The 8,654-nt window shown below is 49.6% G+C and overlaps 1 non-coding gene and 1 pseudogene across 1 annotated transcript; one reads left to right on the top strand and one right to left on the bottom strand.

Annotated features, from left to right (window-relative positions):
• Nucleotides 1–464: 464 nt before the first annotated feature.
• Nucleotides 465–1,243, top strand: LOC121025067 (protein lin-37 homolog; annotated as a pseudogene).
• A 1,344-nt stretch (nt 1,244–2,587) lies between these two features.
• Nucleotides 2,588–2,672, bottom strand: TRNAR-UCG (transfer RNA arginine (anticodon UCG)). Its single transcript has one exon. It is a non-coding gene; the product is annotated as a tRNA-Arg (tRNA).
• Between the last annotated feature and the right edge of the window lie 5,982 nt (nt 2,673–8,654).

Raw genomic sequence — 8,654 nt, 5'->3', positions numbered from 1 at the left:
GGCCCCAGCTGAACAGTGAATTCCCACGGCACAGCTCACCTGTGGCGCAGAAATCAGCCGTGCAGACAGGGGTGAGAATCCGTGCAAGAGGCAGATAGACCCCCACGTGCCGCCCCCCATCCCCGCAGAAGAGGAAGTTCTTTCTTTGGAGACGATGACACAGAAAGTGCCTTCGCTGGGCACCACCAGGGACAGTTGCAGGAGGACGAGGCAGGTGAACATTCCCAGCGAACATGGAGTCTTCCGGCCCTCTCGCCCTCGTCAGTTCAAGTGCAGACAGCCAGGCCCAGGCACCGGACTGGAGATCTTTCTCTGGGCTCTTCGGCCATTCCAAGAGGAAGGAACTGAAGCCAGGAGGTGGCGGTCGCCACCGAACACTGCTCAGCTCCGGGGACCGGCCGCACACGAACCTTACCTCTGGCCTCTCCCTGTGGGCCTCGGGCCTCGATTCGTGACCCTGGGCTCCTCGGGGCACCTCCGACCCAGCGAGCGACACCTCAGACCCAGGACATGTTCCCGATGATGTGACAGTAGAGAAGTCGCAGCTGGAGATGGCCAAGGCCTGGAATCGACTAGATGCTGTTTTGCAGTGTCTGCTGGAGAAGAGTCACATGGACAGGGAGCACCTGGAGGAGGAAGCTGCGAGAACGCCTTGGACACCCACGACTTAGAATTGCTCCATTGCGAGGGGCGCCTGGCCAGCTCCCTCAGTGGAGCATGTGACTCCTGGTCTCAAGGTTGTACGTTCGAGCCCCGTGTTGGGTGTAGAGATTACTACAAATAAAATCTTTAAAAAAAAAAAAAAGAAAGAAAGAATTGTTCCATTGCAGGCATTGGAAGAGGAGGAGGGGAAAGGGAGGTGGGTTATGGGCCAGCTGAGCGAGGACCTCAGCGACCCAACAGGTATGTGATCAAGCTGTTTGACCGGAGCACGGACTTGGGTCAGTTCAGCCAGAACACATCGCTGTACCCACGCTGCCGGGCCTGGATGCCCGACAGCCCCTCAGGGCAAGAGCGTGAATGCCCACTCGGTTCACCACTGCCACCACTGCCTGAGGACGAGGAGAGGTCAGAGGTCACTGACTGCCTCCACCCACCACCCCCAGACCACCTGGAGGGGCTTGCGGGATTTCCAGTTCAATCCCCGTTGCAGCCCGAGACCCAGGGTACCCCTGATGATGAGCCCTCCAAGCCTGAGCCCTCAGCACCCACACCCTGGACATTCCCCTCCTTCACATCTTAAAAAAATAATAATAATAATAAAGAGAGTAGGGCCACCTGGGCGGCTCAGTGGGTTGACCGTCCGACTTCGGCTCAGGTCATGATCTCACAGTTCGTGGGTTCGAGCCCCGCGTCGGGCTCTGTGCTGATGGCTCAGAGCCTGGAGCCTGCTTCTGTGTCTCCCTCTCTCTCTGCCCCTCCTTGTGCTGTCTCTCTCCGTCTCTCAAAAAAATGAATAAACAGTAAAAGAGTTTTTTTTCAATGGAGATGAAATCGAAGAAGAAAACAGTTTGTGGGAAACAGGACCATGAGGGATAAGAACACAAATTCAATCCATGTAAATGACAACCAAGAACGGGGGGGAATGAGGGGCACTTCCCAGACGGCGCCGGCCGGGCTCCGGGAAGCAGGTCGGCTCTTGCCAGTCGGGTGCCCTCCCCTGAGACTGGGAAGGCTGAAGGAACAAGTCAGTAGGTGGATGTTTTGCATCTGTCTGGGATGCAGAAAGTTGCAAGACTTTGGAAGCACGGTGGCCTCCAAAGTCATGGATTGTTTTTTCCTATAAGCCCATCGGGGAGCTGAAGTTGCCACAGTGGGGGGAAAAACAAAGTGGGCCAAAATGTGAAACACAACAGGCCCTTCCCAGGAAAAAGACACAGGGGCACTTTTATCCTTGGCGGCAGCGGCCCTAGACTCGAGGAAGAAGGGAGCAGAGAACTGTTCGCTAACGTTTAAAGGTCGTGTGGCAGTGCAGTTGGAATCCCCAGCCTCAGACAGAGGAGTTTGTGTTCGCCCGGCAACTCTCTCCCACGGGTTTCCCCGCAAAGGCCGGAGGCAGCATAGCTGGGCTGATATGCTTTCCCTGAAGGTGTCGGTGCACTAACGGGGTGAAGTGTGACTGCAGGGGCAGGAGAACTGAGGGCAGCCCCACTCCTGCCGGCAGCAGCCCATGGCCGGGGAAGGACAGAAGACCTGACCTGTCTTCAGGCAGGGGAGGGGGACTGACAGAAACCTTCCAGCCTCCCTGAGTCCGACACTGAGGACAAAGCAAAAGCCTGCTACGGCAGCAGTTGAGGCAGAAGACCTGAGAGAGACACTCCTGAGGCACCTGTTCATGGATCTGCTAACGTCGCCGGGTGAGGTGGAACTGACAAAAAAATCTCCAGGCACTCAGATCGCAAGGCCACGATATTGTATTTATTTTTACTTATCTGTTTAAGATTTTATTTTTATTTATTTTTAATTTTCTTTAATGTTTTTATTTATTTTGGAGACAGAGAGAGACAGAGCACACGCGGGGGAGGAGCAGAGAGAGAGGGAGACACAGAATCGGAAGCAGGCTCCAGGCTCCGAGCTGGCAGCACAGAGCCCGACGTGGGGCTCGAACCCACGGACCGTGAGATCGTGACCTGAGCCGAAGTCAGACGCTCAACCGACTGAGCCACCCAGGCGCCCCTAAGATTTTATTTTTAAGCAACCTCCGCACCCAACGTGGGGCTCGAACTTCCAACCACGAGATCAAGAGTCGCACGCTCCATCGACCGAGCCAGCCGGCCGCCCCACAAGTCCACAATTCTTTTTTTAAAGAAGCATCTGGGAAGGGCTCAGCTGGGTGGTCCCGCCCGAGGGTCCTTCGTGCGCTCGCCGTCCAGCTGGGGCTGGAACAGTGTGGAGTTGGAGCAACTTAGAGCTGCGTGAGCATCTCTCTTCACGGGTCAGAGCCCTTCCATGTGGTCTGTCCATGAGGGGCTAGCTTGGGCTTCCTCACAGCATGGCAGCCTCAGGGAAGCTAGAGGCCAGAAGACTGAATATCCCTGCCAACAGGGCCGAAGCTGCATTGCCTCTTCTGACCCAGCCTCAGAAATCAGGCGGCATCGCTTATGCCACATTATGTGGATTATTTATTTTTGAGAGACAGCGAGAGAGAGAGAGAGAGAGAGAGAGAGAACAAGGGCAGGGAAGGGGCAGAGAGAGAGGGAGACACGGAACCCCAACTGGGCTCAGCACAGAGCCTGACGCAGGGCTTGAACCCCAAAACTGTGAGATCGTGACCCGAGCCGAAGTGGGATGCTTCACCGACTGAGCCAGCCAGGCGCCCCAAATTCCACCTCTTGATGGCAAAATGGCAAGGTTCCAGAACAGCAGAATGGGAGATATTGTTGGGGCTACCTCTGAAAAACACGGTCTGCCACACACGCAAGTTAAAAGGCAGAAACTGTCGGGCTAGATAAAATATGTTATTTACAAGAAGCACACTTTTAGCATAAAGACACAGACAAGCTGAAAGTAAAAGGATGGAAAAAGATATATCGCACAAGCTCAGCGTAAGAAAGCTGGTGTGACGATATTAGTATCAGAATAGAATTCAACACAAAGAATATTATCAGAGATAAGCAGGGATATTTCATAATGGAAAAAGGGCAATCAGTCAAGAAATACACAAATCTCCAAATGTAGTTGGAGTCTATACCATCTTTTTCTCAGTAGCTCATAAAACAAAGCGGGGGAAAAATCAGTAAGAACATAGATGTGAACAACACTGACAACCAAAGTGACCTAATTGATATTTACAGCATACCACACCCAACAACAAGAAAATACACATATACACATTCTTTTCAAGGATAGATGTAACATTCACCAACATAGACAAAGTAGGATTTCTGACCACAGTGATGCTGAATCAGAAATCAGTAACAGGGGCACCTGGCTGGCTCGGTCAGTAGAGCATGCGACTCTTGATCTCTCGTGGTTGTAAGTTCAAGCCCCACATTGGATGTAGAGATTACTTAAAAATATGTTTTTTTAAAAAAGAAAGAAATCAATAGCAAAATGATATGTAGGAAATTTCCAAATATTTAGAAATGAAAAAATATACTTCCAAATAAGCCGTGAATCAAAGGGGAAGTCACAAGTTAAAACCTGTTCTAATACCAAAAAATCGTATTGAATTGAATAAAACTAAAAACGTAAAATATCAAAATTTGGGAATTCAACTAAACAAGCGATGAGAGGAAAACGTATAACATTCACTGTTCGTATTAGAAAAGGAAAAGGGTCCCAAATCAATTTGAGCTTCCACTTTAAGAAACTAGAAGGGGTGCCTGGGGGGGCTCAGTTGGTTGAGCGTCTGGCTCTTGATTTCGACTCTTGATTTCAGCTCAGGTCATGATCCCAGGGTTGTGGCATCAAGCTCCACTCATCAGCCTCTGCGCTGAGCATGGAACCTGTGTAAGATTCTCTCTCTCACACCCTCTACCCCCTCCCCTGCTCTCTCTCTCTCTCTCTCTCTCTCTCTCTCTCTAATAAAAAAAAATTAAAAAGTAAACTAGAAAAGGAAGAGCGAATTAAATTTAAAATAAATAGAAGGAAGAAAATAATAAAGAGCAGAAGTCAAAGAAATAGAAAACAGAAAAACAATATAGTAAATATATGAAACCCAAAGCTGTCTTTGAAAACATTAGTGAAATTGATAAACCTCTAGCTAGTCTGATCAGAAAAAATGGAGAGAATACACAAATTACCAATATCAAAAATGAAAGAAGTAAAATGAAAGAGAAGACACCACTACAGATACTACAGACATTAAAAGGATGATAATAATATGCTAATACATTACAATACAACTTAGATGAAATGGATGAATTATGTGAAAGATACAAACTATCAAATTCATTCCAGAGGAAATAGACAACCCGAATAACCCCGTATCTATGAAAGGAGTTGAATTTGTAGCTAAAAACGTTGCCACAGAGAATTCTACCAAACGTTTCGAAAGAAAGAACACCAGTTCTACACAAACTCTTCCAGAGATGTTACACAAAGAGGAGACTACAGACCAGTGTCCCTTGTGAATACACACACTGTAAAAATATTAACCGACATTTTAGCAAATCAAATACAGCAATATATAAAAAAAATAATACATCATGACCAAGTAACGTTCCTTTCAGGAACGCCAGTTTGCTTTGACATTTGAAGATCAGTCAAGGTAATTAATCATATTACCAGAACAACAACAAAAAAGGAAAAACTGCATGATCATCTCAATAGATGCAGGAAAAACATTTGACATAATTCAACACCTACTCACGATAAAAGTTCTCAATAAAGTAGAAATAAAGGGAAACTTCCTCAGCCTGATAAGGAGCATCTATGAAAAACCCTAGCAAGTGTGATAAGGCAAGAAAAAGGAATAAAAGGCATATAGATTAGAAAGAAATGTAAAAGCGTTTTTATTTGAGATGGCATTATTATCTAGGTAAAAAAAAATCCTAAGAAATCTACAAAAAACAATTGAACAATTAAGTGGGTTTAGCGAGGTCACAGGATAAACAGTCAGAATGCAAATATCAATGGTATTTTTATACACTAGCAACAGGCAATTCCCCCCAGTTGCAGGGGGACAACTGGATAGCCACACGCAAAAGAATGAACCTGGATCTTTAATCCATACCACGCACAAAATTTAACTCGAGATGAATTACAGGCCTAAAATAAGAGCTAGAAATACAGAACTTCTAGAATAAATCATAGGAGAATAGCTTTGTGACACTGAATTAGGCAAAGGCTTTTTAGATAGGATACACAAAATACAAACTGTAAAGGAAAAAAAAAACTGATAAAATTCGATATCTTCAAAACATCTTAAGTTGGTTTTTTCTTTTTTTCTTTTTTCAAGTAGGCTCCATGCCCAACATGGAGCTTGAACACACAACCCTGAGATAAAGAGTCATGTGCTCTACCAACTGAGCCAACCAGGTGCCCGTAAGGTTTTTGTTTTATTTTAAAGAGACGGTTAGGGGCTGGCTCAGTCGATAGAGCACGAGACTCTTGATCTGAGAGTTGTAAGTTCCAGCCCCACCTTGCAGGGTAGAAATTACTTAAAAGAGACTGTAATACAGTGACAAGGCATACTGGCAAAACAAAACATATATGTTAAAGAACTTGTATCCAGGGGCGCCTGGGTGGCTCAGTCGGTTAAGCATCTGACTTCGGCTCAGGTCATGATCTTGCAGTGTGTGAGTTCGAGTCCCCCATCGGACTCTCAGATGCTGTGTCTCCTCCTCTCTCTGTCACTGCCCTGCTTGCACTGTGTATGTGTGTGTGTCTCTCTCTCAAAAATAAAGAAACATTAAAAATTTTTTAGAGAATTTGTATCCAAAGTATATTAAAAGTGAGGAGTGCCTGGGTGGCTCAGTTGGTTAAGCATCTGACTCTTGACGCTCGGGTCATGATCTAACAGTTCGTGACATTGAGCCCTGTGCCGGGCTCTGTGCTTCCCTCTGTCTCTCTGCCCTTCCCCTGCTCGACCTCTTTCTTTCTCTCACTCTCTCTCTCTCTCTCTCAAAATAAATAAACATTTTTAAAAATTCAAAACACATTGAAAATGAAAACACTCTTACAACTCAGCAACTGAAAAAACTTTCATTGGCAAATAAATATATGAAAAGATTCTCACCATCATCAGTCATAAGTAAAATGCAGAATAAGTTCCCAATAAAATACTGTTGAAATGGTTAAAATCAGAGAGGCAGAGTAGTGGACCTCATCAACTGACCCAGCAGCCTCAGTTCTAAGGATTTACTCTGGAGAAATTAAACCATGTGTGTCCGTGCGTCAGATCTCATTAAGCAATTTGTGAATTTGATTGGCTATTAATCAGACCTCAGAAAGTCTGATTTTAAAAAGCGAGGCGGGACGAGGAGCGAAGTCCTTGCGTACGTCGTGGCAGCCATAAGTGGAAGGGAGGCGAGCAGAGGAAGAAGGGTGGGTGGCGGTGGCGGTGGCGGGGAAAGGATGCCGGAGGCTCATTATGGAGCGAGGTGGCGGCGATTACCCAGGCAGCCCCTGGAAGGAGGTGAAATCAGGTGCCCCCGAACAATCGGCCACTTTAAACCACGCGCCTGGGTAACTCGGACCAAAAAGGAGACGCCTCCTGCCGGGCTGCCTTCCCCTCGGATGAGGACCTCGTGGTCATCCGGGGACAGAGGCCTCAACTGCTCACCTGTCTTCTACGCCCCTGGTCCTCAGCCCCTGCGAGGGGTGCTCCCCGTCCTGCGGGGGACCCTGCACCCCCCCAGGCTTCGGGGCTCCTCGTCCAAGTACCACTCTCCTCTGTCCAGAAACTTGCGAGCAGGCTTGGTCTAACTTTCAAAATGACTTATTCACTCTCGTTCGGGCCTCAGGTGAGTGGACGCCCTGTCTTGCCACCACCGTTGGCCCATACACATTTCGATACATGTGCACACGCACGCACGCACGCACGTCGTTTTATTAAATGTATCTTTGGCCCTTTTGATCCCATCCACTGACCCAATGCCCTTTCACCCCGTTGGAGCCTCTGCTTGTCACTTCAGCAGGTGTCAGTGCACTTACTCTCCCATGACCCTGCAGGATCTGCCATCTGCAGGGGGACCCCATCAGGACGGATGCCCAGCTGGGGCAGCTCGCTCCCTCGCCGGACACCGGGGCACCTGTGTCCCCTCCGGCCTCTGAGCAGATGTTCTCCTGGGTGTTCTCCCGGCCCCATCACCCTTACTCTCCACGTCCTCGGCTCCCTCGTCTTTCTCTCTCATCCCTACAGTGTCCTTCAAGGGTTTATTCCGGGCCTCAGAAACGTCCTTCCTCTCCATTCTGTCAACCCGTTAACGGGGTCCCCACCTTTGGCCCCTGTGTGGTGGCAACAGTCTCCCCTGGCCTGCCGGCCCCCAGCCTTCTGGGCACAGGCCTGGGGGCAGGGCCCGGGGCCCCGCGCCCCACACCCCCGTGGCACAGGGCCGGAAGCACTTGCTGTTTGTTCAGCAAAGCGTTCTGATTACAGAAAGCCAGTGAAGAGCAAAGACCCGGGGCCTGCCAGCTCTGATCACCTGCCCACCCCAAGGCCTCCTGTCTTCTCCTCAGACATGGGGCTGGGGCACACACGAGCCCACACCTTGGCCACCCACAGAATCCTTTGTGCAGATGCAATCCTGCAGGGATGGTGGGGGGGCGCGTCTGCTCAGTCCTGCCCCCGGCCCGAGGCCCGCTGGGGTAACTGGCCAGCCACGTGGTCAGGGCCTTCTCCGGTCCTTCAGAACCTGCTTCTCAGTGCTCCCTGGGGAGAGTGTGGGCCCATTCGGCCACCCCCCCAAACATTTCTCAGGGATCCCCCCTGTCTCCTCCCCAGAGCCCCTGCCCATCTGCCTGTCTCAGGGAGGAGCGGTGTCCAGGTCAGTGCCCGGCTGTCAGTTCACTCTGCCCAGAGGACAGGGGCTTCTGGGTAACCAGGGACCATCTCTGCTAACTCATGTGGCCCTGACGGTGACTAAGCCAGTCAGCCTATCCATGAGCTGGGGGGTGGCTGGGGCAAGGGCCTGCCTGAGGCCTGTCACCTCTGATCAGCTAGTCCCTGCAGGTGACGGGCCTCGGCCAGCCTGGCCCAGCATGTCACC

Source organism: Herpailurus yagouaroundi, unplaced genomic scaffold (assembly GCF_014898765.1).
Source record: "Herpailurus yagouaroundi ecotype Mexico unplaced genomic scaffold, PumYag 67493, whole genome shotgun sequence".
Classification (NCBI taxonomy): Eukaryota; Metazoa; Chordata; class Mammalia; order Carnivora; family Felidae; genus Herpailurus; species Herpailurus yagouaroundi.
The sequence above is the reverse complement of the archived record's forward strand: the minus strand, read 5'-3'. Positions and strand labels throughout refer to the sequence as shown.